General features: G+C 32.4%; 1 protein-coding gene across 1 annotated transcript in view; it reads left to right on the forward strand.

Moving 5' to 3' along the window:
- LOC111003757 (heparan sulfate 2-O-sulfotransferase pipe) overlaps window positions 1-18,676 on the forward strand; it is a 63,260-nt gene that overhangs the window by 13,964 nt on the left and 30,620 nt on the right. The window lies entirely within an intron of this gene.

Here is an 18,676-nt window from a genome sequence, read left to right on the forward strand (position 1 = left end):
AGCTTAAACATGCAGACAGTTGAACGTACTCAGAATTCTTTTTCTCTTTTGAAGTGCCCTTATTGTGAGTGGGTGTGTCTGCTTTATACTAGACAGTTTATGTAACATGTTACCAACAGAAGGCGGTAAGCGAAAAAACATTTTTTTTAGAACAGGGGGCAAACGGGCAGGAGGCTCACCTGATGTAAAGTGATACCGCCGCCCATGGAAACTCTCGATGCTAGAGGGCTCGCGAGTGCGTTGCTGGCCTTTTAAGAATTTGTACGCTCTTTTCTTGAAGTCGTTTCTAAGTCGTATTGATAATTAAATTAATTTCTATACATATAATATAGAAATTAATAAATATAATAATATAATTTCAAGCAATTCTCGGGGTGTTATAAAAAAACAAGACGCATCTTTATTTCTCTGGAGTTGTTCGTGCAATGTAGAAACCATTACTATGTCAGGTCTAAATACATACATTGCAATACACATCGCCAGTACTAATTTCACCAGTGAAGATACAGGCTTGATTGATTTTATGATTAATAGCCAATACGGGTACAAAAAAGCATATTAAATTTTACTCAACGGCCTGCAATGAATCCAATAAAGTGGGTGTCCATGGGCTACGATGACTTTTTGGGCAGTCCGTAGTATCGTTTGTATAGGACAGTGATTCTTAACTTTTTTTTTTGTCACGGCACATATTTAATGATTTTAAAGTTTGACGGCACACAATTAACGATTTTTAAATTTGGCATCATGCAAAGATTAAGCTAAAAATTATTTATTTACTACAACACACTACAGAAATTTAAGTTTTAATATACGAAATGAACTAATATATGTAGTATTGTCTTTTATTTACATAACTTTTACACATTTAAAGAAAAACACTTTTTTAACGGATTATAGATATGTATTATTATATTTAAACTTATAATTATTTTTACATAATTTTAAATTTAAACCGACGTTTCGCGTGCTTTACAGCGTGCGTGGTCACGGTGACTGAAGACAAAGGTGTTAAATGTCAAAAAGTATTACAGCTGCAGAAAATGTTGTGTTATCTGTATTTATTTCCCCGGATAGTCGATACCAACTCCGGGGAAATAAATACAGATAACACAACATTTTCTGCAGCTGTAATACTTTTTGACATTTAACACCTTTGTCTTCAGTCACCGTGACCACGCACGCTGTAAAGCACGCGAAACGTCGGTTTAAATTTAAAATTATGTAAAAATAATTATAAGTTTAAATATAATAATACATATCTATAATCCGTTAAAAAAGTGTTTTTCTTTAAACTAATATATGCTTTAATAATATTTGAACATTTAATAAGGGATTAATTACAAACTAATAATGAAAAAAAAATTGATATAATTGAATAATATTAACATCATTATATATTTGCATAATTTAGCGGCACACTTTTGGAATTTGGCGGCACACAAAAGTGCCGCGGAACAGTGGTTGAGAATCACTGGTATAGGGGATGCTATAAAATTTACACAAAACGCAATTTTTTTAAGATATGTATTTTTATTTATTAGGACATGTTTCAGAAAAATCAATAATATTTATAACATATTAGATCGCGTAAAGGAAAGGACTTCTTGAATTAAAATAAAAATTTTCTTTAAATACCACATTCCACATATTACAACATTCAGTGTGGTCAACCTTATACATAATATACATCTATGAGCACTAGCGTTTAAAATTAAATGATTGCAAGTTCTGATAAGTTTCCGATTATTCGGTTTTTTTTTTTATAGAACAGGGGGCAAACGGGCAGGAGGCTCACCTGATGATTTCGACCTAAAATGTACAAGTTAAATCCTTAAAATAATCCTTCCCACAATTACGTTTAAACCAAACAACTTTCCGACAACGCAGAACATTGTGTGCAAATATCTGTCTCTACGCAGTGCGATCTCATTACCACATTGTTATCAACAATTTTGATGTCGAACCGCCTTTGTGTGTTTTTTTATTGCTGGGAGAAAAGCCTATCACGTCAGACACTGTTGGTAGGTATATTTTTATTTGTAACTAGCGGCCCGTCCCGGCTTCTTACGGGTGGACCTGTTAAACATTTTTTGTAGATAGTGTTGTGATCTCTTCAAACTAGTATTTTCACTTTTCTTAACCTACAAAGTATGGTCCCTGTAGCAGTGTACCTATAGCAGCATCTCCTCGCTGTATTGTGATACTTATTCGTTGACCCAAAAAGCCAAAAAGCCAGCTCTGGGGTCACCGGTACTATTTACCAGATGCAGGTCATATTTGCATTTGAATGGTAAAAGACTTTTTAAAATCGGTTCAGTACTTTTTGAGTTCAGTACAATTCGTTAAGATACATACAAATCTCTACTTTTTTATAATATTAAGTATATACATATTCGTATTTGTATTTTTGAAGGCATTTGAATTTCCCATCAGAGATTACGATTACTTTTGGATGAAACTTTTAATATAATAAACAATGATACGTGGAAGAAATGGTAGTTCGAGGTCGTTCGAGGGTTGGAGGAGGAGTAGGAGGGTAGGAGGGTTCGCGCGTGTTACCGGCCTTTTAAGATTTTCGTGCTACTGACATTGTGAGATATCAAACTTACTTAATAGATTTAATATCGCTAATGGAAGTTACAGAGTACGGGAGCAGTTCGTGGTTACTTATCTGCATAACTTAAAACCTACTTCACAAATGGCCTACATTACGAAAGTATATAAAAGTAAAACAATCTCGGTATTAAATAGTTTATTTTTAATGCTTTCTCTTGATGGCAATGATCGAACACGCGCGTGATCTCTTTCAGAAAATCATGTTAGAATGTTCGAGTACAATAAAACAAACATTGTGCACATCAATAGTAGGTATGTAGTGAAAGTCAAACAACTGAGATTTCGAGAGCATTATTAGAGTGCATAAATTAAAAAAAAATCGAAACAGAGCAATTAGGAGATTTGGGGCCCGATTTCTAAAAAAATCATAATTACTTCTTACCGTCTCAGTAACTTCATTGTACATATGAATATTTCATTCCACTTCTAAAATTAAAAACATTTAGACGCAAAAGTAATCTAGTGAATCTTTTTTTATAAAAAGCAGTCAAATTAATACGAAGCCTAAGCAGTGTTGGCTTTAGCGTGAACCTCTCGTCACATAGGTCGTAGGTTCGGTCCCCGGCTTTGCACTAATGGACTTCTTGCTCTGTGCGCATTTAATATTCGCTCCGACGGTAAAGGAAAACGTGAAGTAAACGGATAATTGACCCTAAATGTCGATGTGTGTCACACACAGGTGGCTGATCACGTGACTATTGGATTGACAAATGATCATGAAATAGATACAGAAATCTGAGACCTGACCCTGAAAACCCAGTTATCTGAACCTACATAATAATAATTAAAAAAGGATTTAAAAAACCATAATAAATTTAAAAGATGATGTCGAAGTGAACCTTCTTCAAAAAAAAAGGAGCAAAAGCGCGCTTCACTTGTTATCTATAGTAAAACTTACGATTTGTATCTCAAATGTTCCGTTCGCTGGAGATTTAAAAAAATATTTACAGTAACGGCACGTAGATGGTAAGTCGATGCGCAAGAGTAAACTATTTAGGTGTTTTATTAAGTACACGTTTCCACGGAAAAATTGTCACAAATAATATCTTGCGATAGTTTTGTTAAGTATTCCATTCGGTGACTACGATAATTTCTGTTCTGTTGACTCGAATGCATCAACTTTCCAAAGAATACAGATATTTTATTTTGTATATAAGTTTTCCATACAAAAATGTAATCCCCATTCTATTAGCATTTTCGCATATAGATGAGGCCATTGATAATTTTTTACACACTTGTTACAGTTAAATTGATTACAAAGTCGGTACAAGTGAAAGTTCTTATTATATGTCATGCCCGATCGCAGAACTGATCATTTCATGTAATCTGGCAACATTCTCTGTAACTCCATCGACTGAAAAAACAAAAGACATCACAATCCTGATTGTATTCATATATATACAATGTCAATCATATATTCTTGTAAAAATGTTGATAAGACATGTTGCCATGGTTACCAGTTTATACGTCGAATTTTCTTAGTTACATACTATGGTAACATCAGAGCCCAATGTGTTTTTGTTACAAGATTAATATTTAAATTAACTAATTTGCTGTATAATTAATGTAGGTAGTTCTATAACACATAATTTGAAACAAGATAACGGTTATAGAGCGATATATGTAATGTTTTGACAGCCTTACACTGGTATTTAAATTCACACATTAGTTCTATTCGCTCTTGTCATGTTACTGTCAGAGTTCTTAGCAAAAAATTAATGGAGTTTGATTTTCATGATTAATTATGTATCGGCTTAATTTACTATTTAAATCCTTCAAGCACTGTCGAATCTAAAACATACGTTTTGTTATGGGACGAATAGATTTCAAAATAAATAATTCATTGTCGATGTATTTTTACATTTATTTACTTAATTGGGATTTTTATTTGTGTAATTAAAGTAAACCAGTTGAGGCAAAATTTTCGCTTTTTAGAAAGCGATTTAATTTTTAAACGACTTTAAAAACCGCGACTGTGTATATATGCTTGCTTTGGACAGATTTTAATACAAAATCACGAAATAAATATATAAGCATGAACTAGTAATCGCGCTCAAAACGCTCCATGCGTGCCTCGGAATTAAATCATGATTTATAGATTGAAAAATGGTGTTCTGACTTGAATATTGTTCGAATTCGTAGATATTATAAGAATTGAATTCAAAGAGTCGTAAGTCAAGTGTCCTAATATATAAACGGGACTACTGTTATATAAAATAATATAACCTTGACAAGGAGCAAAAAATAAAAGACCTATTAGGCGATGCTTAAAAACTATTCAGAATCGAGCGGATAGATCTTAGCAACAAAATTTATATTTTGATTGTTATAAAAACTTCTTAAAAGAGTCACGCGCGATTCGACTATGATTGTGGATTTTATTAATTAAAAAATTACGACTTTACCTAAATTTTTTGTCATATCCTTTTGATATTCGTAATTCAAATATACGATACCAGATATAAATAGTTTTGTTGCAGGCATTTGAGGAAGAAATCTACAACAGCTAGCTGCCTTTGAATGTGAACAAAAAACTAATTTGATCTCCATTATATAATTGGGCGTAGCAATATATGAAGATATCAACACGATCATCTAATTATGATTGGATTGTGATTGCCTATTAATTTGTCTAAACCCGAATGCTTTTTATAATTAGCATCGCGAGAAAATGATTAAGCATTTAATATGATGTTTGACGACAATCATGATATTAATTTAACATTTAACACATCTAATTTTAACTTAGAAATCATATTTTATACCTAGTATATTAGCCAGAGACGACGGTGCTCAACTTGTCACGGTTCTGACATACCTCTATCGACTTCATTCTCTTTCTACTCTAGTACGTCCTGTATTTAGTCCAGGTTTGTATTACAAGACGACCCAACTTCATCATCCATCCACCTCGCATCATCCTTTACTATCTATGTTTGCTTTGTATACTCTACTTGCTTCTCATTGCTCTTTATGTCACCACATGCTCTTATATGACACACTGCTTATGTATTTATTGCTTATATCACGCAATGTTACTCTGTATAATTCATAATGCTCTGAAGAATTATATTAGTTTCTATACGTATAATGTAATAATGATATACCTTCATATTCATAAATACATGAGTCAGTGAAATTGGACTGTTTATAGGCTGCTTTTTTGACTCTATGCATTGATTGAGCTGACAGTGAATGATTTTCGATATTCAAATTGTATTAAAGGATTTTTATTATGAGCCTATAAAATCAACTAATCTTTAATTTAATTAATTAAATTTATTTGCGTAAAGTATACATTTCACCATTGTGTGATGAAATGGTGAAATGTATTTGTAATAATGTATCACACAATGGTACCCAAGAGGTGGAAAGAGAAAGAGAGGTAGACCACATAAAATATGGGACGACGACATTAGACTAATCCCGGGAACAACAAGGGGTAGAGTGGCCTTAGAAAGGCTAGAATGGAGAAGGTTGGTGGAGGCCTTTGCCACCTGGCAAACGGACAGGCAAAAATGGAAAAAAGGAAAAATTTACGAAAAAAATAAAGAATGTAAAAAGCTGTCAAGTCCGATAAATTTATTTCTATATATATGTACATTTCACATTATACTGCTAAAGAAAATTAATTTATTATTCTTGCTAACAAACCCAATTAAACGGCGTGTCAAGTATCGGCAAGCACATTGCATATTATGACGTCTTGTCTGCTTCGCTACAGAACAGACACAGCTCGATCGTGGCTTTGAACTTAGAGTTTGACCTTGAAGTTGATAATTGAGCCGATGTCGTCAGATTTTTCTAACTTTAGACTACTATTGTATTTGTGTTTGCTCCTAATAGCATTCTTTGTTGTCATTATTAATACGTGATTATTAATAATAGTAATATGATAAAGATATATAATGTCTTCAATTTATTGCGAACTTATAATAAAATAAATAAATCAGTGGCACTACAACCTCTTTAGGTCTTGGCCTCAGATTTCTGAATATGTGTCATGATTATTTTTAAATCTAATAGGCAAATTTTGGGTCTAAGACATGTCGGTTTCCTCACGATGTTTACCTTCACCGTTCGAACAAATGTTAAATGCGCACATAGAAAGAAACTGCATTGGTGCACAGCCAGGGATCGAACCTACGACCTCAGGTATGAGAGTCAGACGCTGAAGCCACTAGGCCAACACTGCTCTTTATAATAGTGAATTTATAATAGGAGTATTAAAAGCATAATTTATTATTGTTGAAATTTAAAAATTTAAATGTCTCGGGGGTCAAAATGCACATAATTTAATTGTCCCAAATAACAACTTTCTCGCACTCGGAATGCTAAATTCAAGCAATGTGTTTGCTACATAATGTCAGAAAAATTCGCTTTCTACAGATTAGACAATCATTGATTTTTACTGTATTAATTAGAATTGTTGTGATGAATGACGTTTTGGTCGAGTAACTGTTTGCATTGGCGCCAATAATTTTAAAACAGTAATTTATTGAGCTGTCATGTCTTAATGATATATTTAAGGAGGCCGGAAACCATTTTATTCGATAATTTAAATAATTTTCCATGTTCTAGTTTTGTTGATGGAATTTGTACACGGTGTAAGCCACACATTTCTAGAATATAACATTTGCATGCCAAGCAATATAAACACATGTGACATTCATATTTTTTTAACTATTAGTTAAAAATCCCAATTAATTAAAAGGTCTAAAATACTTTTTATTATATATATAAACCAGTGGCGCTACAACCTTTCTAGGCCTGGTAGGTAGCTTCCTATGCCGAAAATGTTAAATGCGCATAGACAGAAAATCCAATTGGTGCACAGACGGGGATCGAACCTACGATCTCAGGGATGAGAGCGCTACGCTGAAGCCTCTAGGCCACTTATTAGACTTTTTTAACTCAAACTCAAAATATCTTTCATTTTTTTTTTCATTTCATTCATATAGGTGTGTGTGTAAACAAGTACACTTATGAATGTCAAATAAATTAATTGTAAATTTACATTGACTACCAAGTTACGGCAAGGCAACGCGTCGTTGATATTTAAAACGGTCTCTAAATATTGCACATATATTTATATAATTAATAATTGTTTGGATTTTATTCTAATATATTTTATTCGAATAAAACCCCTCCTGTAGTGATTATATGTACAGTAAAATCTTATAATAGGTTATATGGGTCCGCGTTATAGGAGTATTCTGCCATAACGCGCTGTATGGTTTCATATAACGCATTATACAATTGACAACAATTATAAATGTCGCAGTACAGAGATATAACGTGCGTGTTATTTAGAGGAATACCCGAGAGACTTAAATCACGTAATATGAAAATACGTAAAAGTACCATGTTATAAGATGGTTTACTGTATTACACTTTTTAATACAATAAAATCATAATGCTAGACATTCATTGTTCTATATCGGTAGGTTTCTTACAAATTTTTATTTATTTATAACAATGAATGGGTTTAAGAGAAATCGGGTCACATCTTCAACGTTTCATCACATATAATCATTCAATCTTCATGTCTCTTGGAGCATATCAGTAGTGAAAGAATCCGTGAAGAAAGACAATATCTTGTTATATCTGGTTTCTAACTCATATGACCTAGAAAATAGGAAATAGATTAAACGTATATATACTAAGTGGGCTAATCAATAAAAAAAAACTTCCTGATCCACGTTGAGCAGTGTTGGGCTTCACGTGCGACTCTCATCAATGACGTCCTAGGTTCGATCTCGGGCTGTGCAATGGACTTTATATGTGCGCATTTAATATTCGCTCGAACGATGAAGGAAAATATCGTGAGGAAGGTTTGTCTTAGACCCAAATAATCGATGGCGTGTCAGGCACATGAGGCTGATCACCTACTTACCCATAAGAAATCCACTTAAAAAATATATCGTATAAACATAAAAAAATAGAATGTGTAATGGACGGAGATTGTGTATGTTGTTTGTTAATATGTAATTTTCGCTTCAGTTTACAGACTATGACTATACTCGGAGCTAAGATTCTCCAATACACTCAGTTGTTTTCTCAATTAACTTCAGATTTTCGGACTGGACAAGCTCTCAGTACTAAGATTGAATAAATAGATAATTCTATGGAAGAACATTTCCTTGTGCTGTCTTGGTGGTGGTGCCGGATGAGATATCATCGGATAACAGTGATGGCATTTATTCTTACTCTTCTCCGACGTTCTTCGATTTTTTTTTATAGAACAGGTAAACGAGCAGGATGCTCACCTGATGTTAAGTGATACCACCGCCCATGGACACTCCCGATGCTAGTGGGCTCGCGAGTGCGTTTCCGACCTTTCTCTCCGTTCATCCTACATTGGTATTTTTATCGCAATTTCTTATGTTACCAAAACCCTTAACTGCGTATGAGGAATTCAATGAAAGGAAATGAAGTGAAAGGTGTATGTCAGGATCAAGTCTGCTAGAAAGCTACTTTCGGTAAAAAGGTTTTATATAAATACAATAATAATAAATGTATTAAATATCACCTTTACATTTTGAATGCACATTTCTTTATATTACTAGAGAACCCGTGGTGGTTTTAGTGATTAGAGCTAAAGTGCAGTTGTAGCAATAGCGATTGCGATCAGGATTTAGTGACGATTGAGACTTGGAGAATACAAACAAGTCGTGATCGCTATCGCCATTGGAAGTTAAAACCAGCGCCGGTCCTCTAAGTACCATAATTGGTGTTTTCCTATAGGTATATAACTAATAATATAAAACCGAGTTAGGTAAACAAATATAAATTCTATTGCACTAGTATAACTCACGATTCTATTTCAGGAATAAAATTAACATATTTAAGGAACAAACCGAGCAAGTTTATCTACATTCAATTAAGTCTTAGATAACTTATTATTAGCATTTTAGTGCTTTTATCTTGTATAATCTATTTCCGCATTTCTCCTAATTCTTATCTATAGATATACACTTTGAAGGAGTACGATTTTAATGATTTGACATTTAATTATGACAATTGGACGTTAATGCTTTCAATTGGGTGATTAAAATTTCAAAACAAACAGACATGGCTGTTGACATCAGAATACCGCGATATTAAAAAAATAGATACGCCATAGTATTTAATTACTCACAGGTTACAGAACACTACTGTATAAGGGGAGCGTGAAGCAACGTAGTTCTAAAATAGGAGTTCTAAGATAACTTTACATACATAGAAAAAATAAATCAGTTGCGGTAACACCTCTTTAGATATGGATCCTGATATTTCTGTATATGTTTCTTCATTATTCGTCAATCTAATAGGCCATTATTTGATCAGCCTCCTGTGCCTGACACACGCTGTCAACTTTTTGGGTCTATGGTTTCCTTACGTCAAAAAAATATCGCTTCTCGATGTTTTCCTGCACCGTTCGAATATTAAATGGGCACATAGAAAGAGAATCCATTGGTGCACGGGGATCGAACGATCGCAGGGATGATAGTCGCACACTAAAGCCACTAGGCCGATCTATACATAGAATATGACAAAATAAATAATGTAATTGCATTTAATTATGATTTGACATTGACTGATTGTTCGTTGTTCAAATCATCCATCATAATATCCTTCAAGACAAGAATTATTTCAAATAATTTTTGTTTAGTGTAATTTGGTTTTGTCGCATTTTCCAGCAATAACCAATCCTTAACACATATTTGTGTGTGAAGTATCCGGAACGCCTCTCGTTCCAAGACAACGTGACTGACTCCTGCACTGAAACAACATCTGAAACATCTGTCGCGCCTATTACAAAAAGGTTAGGCTAAATCGTAATGTTCCATGATGTCTCAGTGAAGACACATGTATATAAAAAAAATAAGGAGACCTGTAATTGTCCCTAACGTGATTATAATTTGGTGATCCTATTGTATAATGTTTAATAAAACTAACTCTTATTCAGTATTCGAGTAAAAATAAAAGAATATCACACAAAGTATTTAATAAATAATGCAGCCCGGAAGCACCGAAAGTATTTTAAACAACCTTCCTTAATTTGGACTTTAAAATGAAATTTTCCATGACAATTTTCCGCATATATGCAACAATTATAAAATCTTACATAATTGTTAAATAATTATGCACCAAACATGGTAGCGATGTATTTTGCTAATGACTGTAATCTTTTCCTCTATAATAAGTGATGTAACGTACATGTAAATATCGATAATTACTTGAAAGTGTACACGACACATGTTCACGCTTTTTACCATTCACTATTCGCAATTAATATATCATTCAGCTAATAAATCAGCATAACTCGTTACTGTACTATAATTAATTTAAGAAAATTAATTGTGATTTGGTGCCTAACTCTTTCCGTAATTTGCCTCTAACAATGACATTTTCTAATTGTCAACGAGTGTAAAAATAGCTACATTTGATAGCTATATTATAATAAAATCATAAGAACGGAGATCTTTCGAATATTTTTCGTGGAATAAACATATACATATCGTATCAAATACTTTAAGCTATCAAAGCTTCTATAAGGACAATCACAAGTTAGACCTTTTCTAGTATTTGTCTAGCGTTTTTTGTTTTTTTGTTTTTTTTTCAAATCAAAATATCTTTGTCTTTATCGTTTCGTTAGCCCCGACAATAACCCTTTCTATCTCTGTCTTATTGCTACAATTTAAAGGCTTGAAATGACCCGTTCGTGTGTCCTTATCCGACAAAAGGTATAGGCCCCATCGTCTTAACTGATCCGGATGATGCAAAAACAAAAGATAATGACAAATTAAAAGGTGCCCGCGCAGCTAACTAAAATCAAAATGAAATTAGGGTCAAAGACCGGCTGTCATTTGGGTAAAATCCCACCGGGAAAGGCGTGGACCTTAAGTTCGTACTTCGCTCTTTCGTATAGCTCCAGTTAGCTTCCGTCCGGGCAGGACATTTCAGGACTTTTGACGATTGACCACCACGTGACGGCCCAATCCGAGGTTCGAGTCTCGCAGGAGACGCTCTTGCACTAGTCACTGGAAAGAGCCCAATCCGGCCAAGTTAAGCTCGCCAAAACAGCCCGAACTGGGCCGTCAAGGCCAACAGAGATATTCCGTTTATAAAATACGAGTGTCCCTGCTAATGAATGATATATGAATCAGAGTCAAAATTAAACAGTTGCAAACTCGGCATACCGAACACTTTGTAATATGCGATTTATTTCGATCGCAGTTACTACGACTAGATTAGATATATTGGAGTGCTGACATTGATAATCAAATGAGCATTTAATATGTCAATGTCAATTAAGTTGTCTGTACAGTGTATTCATTACTCGGTCTGAGAGATTTGAGATTATTTGGAATATTACACAATCAAACGTTTTCTTTGTCAAATTGTTTTAATATTTAAATTTCGAATGTTAATCAGGTTTAGTTTTAGTTACGTTAACTGGAACGTGAAAGACGCTTATGTGATCAACATAATAATAATTATTATGTGTCAATAAATAAGATTTCCCTAAAGTTTTATCAAATAACAGGTTAATGCTTAAAAATGTCTTTTTTTTTCATTCCAATTGAAAACTGAATCGCATGTCCGCATTCCATTAAAATTATGAAAATAAACGCAACGATGTTTTCGGGGTTAGGAAGTCAGTTAATAATCATAGCATTAATCTCGCTAAAGTCGTTCATAAAAACAAGTCATCGTAAGGAAGCAAAACCTGCAGTGTTAATCATTGATCTTATACGAAAGTAAAAGTGGTTTATTTGGACATAATAAACGTACAAAATAGATAATCCCACGCTTAACCTCTTCAGAAAGTGAGAGGATGGACAGTCACTTTATAAATACTTTTGTGAAAGTAGTTATGCAATGTATTAAGTTTTTGGGTTTATCGAAACAATATCATGTTATGTAATTGGATTAGAATTTCAATATATTAGCAGATTTGAATTTTAATATACCTTTTACCGCTTTTATACAAGTAGATCACTTATGTCAGCAGACAGACATAGTTTGATGTCATTCTCTTCAGAATAAGTCATCTGTCAATATTTCAGATAATGTTACCTTATCTGTTCTACGATGTTTTTTAAATTAAATAGTTTAATCAAGTGGCAATGAATAAAAAATATTTTTCCTTTCATAAGCATACCAGGGAATACATACTGAATCTTTATCTGTGCGTTGTTTTGTAAATAAATAAACTTATCAAATAAATCTATACTTCAGATCTAAATCTGTATTACATACTGATCGTTAAACGTAAATAGTGTACAAAGGCTTAGGAAGGATGAATAAATCGTTTTTTTCTTACAATAAAACTTAAATAGCCAGCAATTATGGTGCATGACCCGAGGCAGGTGCTGCTCAATATCAGATATCGTGACTAGGCATCGTTTACATTTCAATATATACCAAGACAATAAAACTAAATCTACTATTCATAAAAATAAAGTAATTGATTTGTATAAATTAGGTCGAAAAAATTTCAGTTACATATGTCTTTAACGGCTATCAATACATCTATATCTAATAGATGGGGTCAAGAGTACCTTTTACTTATTTTTGTAATTCCAAATATATATTTTATGTAGATTATACAGTAGGAAAAATGAAATACGGGTTAAATGTGAACAAATATTTATTAAACGGTCCTAGGTAAAAATATACCGCTAATGAATTGACAAATTCAAAATGGCGCTTAAAGATTGTCTATGGCATTACATCCCACTCCATTTATCACGATACGTTTTGTTTTATTATGCAAAGTTATGCGTCTTGGTTTATTTATGTGGGTGAGATGGGAGATAGTTTCGAGCGCAATCTATGAATTATCATAACAAATTAATTGCCTATAATAACTCAATTTATTAAAGGCAATTAGGTTAAAACCTTTATTTTGTAAATGTAATATTTAATGTTGTATCTTTAAAAAAAACAACTGTAAAAAATTTGGAGATTGCTTATCAGGAGTAAAACAAACGCTATATAAGTAAAAAGCTGAATTTTAACTACCTAAAAACTATATTTAAATAGCCGTTTTTGACTAGTACATTGCGAAATCTTTGTAAACGTATTATTCTGTAATTGATAACTCTGATATAAATTTCATTTTTAAATATAATAATATTATACATTATATATACAGAACTGAATATACAGTATTAACTTTGCCTCAATAATCAACAAGTGACACAATTTTCTTAAGTATGTTCTGTGCTAATCAAATACACCGTTGACAAGCCATTAATGTTTTGTACTCTCAACTAGTTAACGCGTTCGTTATATTTGACCAATGAGGCTGAATTTGTTTATTAACTTGATATCAGAAAGCCCATGCTTGGAAAGTGCAACCAGTTTGTGCAGATTGCACCTAACTTTCGAATCATGTCTATACCTCTCCAAGTTTGAGCACTTTCTACTCTCTGCACAAGTTACACCTCCGTTTTACAGGAGATTTCAACAAATATTATCATCCATTTAATGTTTCGAATTTACTATCCGATATGGAATCCAACTTTGTGTACGCTCTATTTGTTAAAACACGGAGATAGCTACGAGCAGTGCCTTGCCGTACAAGAGCGATGTCCCTAGTGACACTTAATGAACTATCAATTGTTACTATATGTTAATCTTATTTGGAATTTTCTTTTGATAATCTTTAAAACTGCTAGTGTCTATGGAATCCACTATTTATAGATCTAAGAATGTTCTTGTTCAAAATTCAAATCTTATTTCATAAACAATTAAAAAAGCGTAACAACGGCACAGATTAACACAAAGTTACCTTTTTCTTGCTCTATGGTCTATAAAAATGCGAGTGATAGTAACCTGCTCAGGTAAAAAAAGCCGGATAATTTAATAGCGTCTCAATAAGGACATTTTATAGATCTACTTTTTGTTAACAACACTTTCACGTAATAAATGGTTCAACAAGCTTGTGTTGCGCAAATTTACTTATATATTTCATATTACATGTGGAATAGCTTCATTGAATGTTTTTGTGAGATAAAGAATATATTTCCGTCAGTCCAGTATCACTTTTCTTGATTTTTACAATGAAAGCAGTGGCGCTTTAAGAACCTTTAAGCATATATATGATATATTTATTTGTTTTTCTAATAGGCAACTAAGTGATAAGGTCTGATATACGCCGTCGACTTTTAGGGTCTAAGGGATGCTGCTTTCCTTACGATGCTTTTCAGTCGTACAACTTTTGAGTAGCGTTTGAACGTGCGTAGCCAGGGTTCGAAATTACGACCTCCGATGCTCTAGGAACCGAGCCAACACTGCTCCTGACTTAAGCAGATATAATAATAATACATACGAACACCTTGCATAGTTTAATTTAATCCAATTTCGTATTCATAGCTCGATTGCCATAAAACGAAAGTTAGTCTGGTATTCCAGTGTTCGTTTTTATTGCCATATTAAATTATAACAAAGGCGAATTTCGCAAAAGGTAAAAGCTTACAGCCCATTCGGACTATAAAATACATATTATGATCAATATTGCTCATTCTTTATGTGAATATGATGTCACATAAGTATGTGCTCTATGATCTGTAATATTGTTTTGTGACGTAAGATTTCTGCGTTTATTCATTGATATTTTATGTAATATGCAAGTATACTTTTTAGGGTATTAATTACGCTAAACCCGATATAACGCCAGTTAATATATACATTCTTCTATAAAAAAATCTTGGTTGCGTAGAAGTAGTTCTTGAATAACACAAAACCAGTGGCGCTACAAGAGTTTTCTAGATCTGGTCATCAGATTTCTGTATGTTCCTGTTGTTCCATAAACATTTGGCAAACTAATAGGCAAGTAAGTGTTCAGCAAATTTTTGGGACTTAGGCAAGCCTTACGATGTTTTCCATCACCGTTCGAGCGATTATTGAATGTACACAGAAAATCAATCGGTGGATAGCTTGGTATCAAACCTATGACCTTGAGGATGAGAGTCGCAGTCGCTGAAGCTACTAGTTCGTCTAGTTGTTGAAGTTCTTCAATACTTTAAGTATTTAAGATGCAGAATCTAGATCGCTATTTTTTGCAACTGAATAAAAAATCAATTAGAAGCTGAAATTCCTTATCATACAATAACAGTGATAAATTGATAAGTAATGTCGAACTAGATAAAATGCAAGCACCGTGCTGGGTGATTCATGTCCATACATTTTCCTATACAAATTACGAACATACTTTCAATATTGAACGTTATATGCGGGAATTAAAAGTAATTTGTTTATCATAAGTTGAGGATTCGCAGACTTTTAGCGGTGTTTGTAATTAAACTTCTACCAAACGGCTGCACCATTTCCGTGAAATTTTGTGATTTGAGACAGGTATCATAAAATTTGTTATTGCTACGATTCGTTAATATTTTTACAAAAATCGTGTGGCTGCGGCTTCTCTAACGTGAACATATTATTCCTACTAAAATAATAGGCATCCTATATGATTTATTTTACAGTCATCGTAAATTATTGTACAATTTGTAATGTTTTAGTAGTTTTTAGACTGTTAATTAAGTATTGAGGAAAATAGACCCCGGTTTGGCTTCCCATAGGGAGACTCCTGAGCTTAAAAACGATAAATAATAATATTATATATATGTCTAATCTCATTACAGTCTATTTCACACACTCGGTTAAATGCAAAACTTAATTGGTAACCTCTCCAGTACATAAAAGTTACTGAACAACTTATTGTTATGCATATAATAATTATTCTGGACGTCAATTATATGCATAAAAGTAAATTATTTTTATAACAGAACCCGATGTTGCATGTATGCCGCTGTATTATTTTTATTTCCAAGATGATAATAATTACATTTAAAACAGTTACATAAATTACCCTACCGCAGTCTGCCTTTAATTGATGTTCTGTAGAAAATCATTATCCTTGTCAATGGCTTGTCAATTGTCATGCTGAAAGCATTGTTTCTTTTGGCGGTAATCACGCGAAATAAAAATAAGACTATTTCTAAGTCACGTAGATTTGTTATTCGGTGCATGACGCTTATAATATTATAAGTCAACTTAATATTTTCAGTTTAAATATTATCCACTAATATACAATTTAGATATTTTATGTGTCCTCGGCTTGACCAAGTTTTATAAATACGTAATACGTAGTACTAAAATTGAAAAAAAATGTAATTGCACAATAATCATTTTGTATTTAAAATACATAATATAAAACTTTACTCTTAACGTATTTAAAATTTTCTTGGCCTGGTCAATTTTATAATTCTTTATAGTTACTTATTTCAGTGAAAAGAAACTTTTTAAATTTAATTTAAAATACATAGTAAGTATAACTTTAGTACGAAAATAATGGCATTGAAATGAACCTTCCACTTACGTACAAACGGGCGCCATCTCTAATAATAATATGGCATTCTTTACTTCTCTATGACAGCGTCAGATTTTGCGCCATTCTAGAACAAGTAAGATTTTTTTCATAAAGATTAAAGAAAGACAGGGTTTTTAATTTACGGTTTAAAGCTCAATGATTTCCTAAATAAGATTTTATTAAGGAAACGCCTTCAGTGCTTCTGAGCATCAAATTTTAATGATTGACGTTTTATAAATTTAAAGATGAAAGCCTTTTTTAAAGTAGTACATTAATCATTCAAGAGGAAGCCTTTTTATTAAGTACCTTTTACCTGTGTGAGTTTCAATCAAATTTGCCCATTTGCGTTTTTCATTTACAGAATCGGACATTTAAAAGATTTAGATAATATATTTTATACTCTTTATACAGGAGATTGTAGCGACACCGATTTTTTACTCAATTTTATTTTTATAAATAATATTTTTACCTAAATTTATGGGTAACCAGGTTAAAAATTGTTAACGATAAATTACTGTAAAATCGTAATGAATTAATATAAATTGGAATAATAACGGTACCTACTGACAGGAGTATTTAAAACCTTTTTTAACTAATAATATTATCTTTGCGCTAAAAATTCAAGTTTTTACTTTGTTTATTGCCAGATTGCCAGTGTACTTGTGACACGGATTTTTAATTCTCATATGGTACAATAATATCAGGTCTGTATAAATTTAAAATATTTGTAAAACGTTCTTATTCTAAAATAGTACTTTTTGTGTGTTATACAATTATATATAAATAATAAAGATTATGCCTTAAATCACAATATTTTTACTATAGTAGAAATACTTGGTTTAAGTAGTGTAACAAGAGATATCATGTCTATTATTAGTAATAAATCGTTTTTATCACATATTAAGGGATTTTAGATGTTTCTGTTTATTAAGTTAATTTATATTGTTTAAACTAGAGTTTAAACTAGTGTGAATGTATGGATTGCATGTATTTTATGGGGACACATGAGTAAACAATTTTTTTAATTGACCCTAAAATTTTCTACTATACACGTCTTAATTAATAAAATGTATAAATTGGTGATACAGAATCAAATAAACTTGACGAGCTATAAAGGTAAAGGCTTTTAAGATTTTTTAATCAATGATAAGAAAACCGCCTTTATAAAGGACATGCCATCTTCATTAATCATTGTCTTCATATTTGTCACATGAACTAAGCTTTATTAGATTTCGAAGGAGACAATAATTACCAAAATAAAAATTATAAGTTCGCATACAAAGTTTGCATAGGAATGCTTTATTTTTGACAGTTGACATGTGAACGTGACAGAATAACGATTTGACGCTTGTACGATGAAAAAAGTGAAGAATTCAAAACACCTATTAAAGCAACAATGCCATCAAGGTCACAAAATATTAAGTAGTTTTTGCTACGAATATCCGCTGTACGGCAATTGATGCGATTTGTGAAAACGTCACAAAATGTTTATGAAATATTTTATGCATAGTACGTGTACAGAGATCGAGTCACTAGACTTAACAAAAATATCTCATTATTACACTTTTATCATTAGCATCTTTATCCGATTTATGTTTGCTATAGATATGATAACTATTTAAACTCCTGAACCCATGCACCGAAAGCAACTTCATTACACAACTCTTAACGTCGTAACACGCCTTTGTGAAT

Source organism: Pieris rapae, chromosome 13 (genome assembly GCF_905147795.1).
Source record: "Pieris rapae chromosome 13, ilPieRapa1.1, whole genome shotgun sequence".
Lineage (NCBI taxonomy): Eukaryota > Metazoa > Arthropoda > Insecta > Lepidoptera > Pieridae > Pieris > Pieris rapae.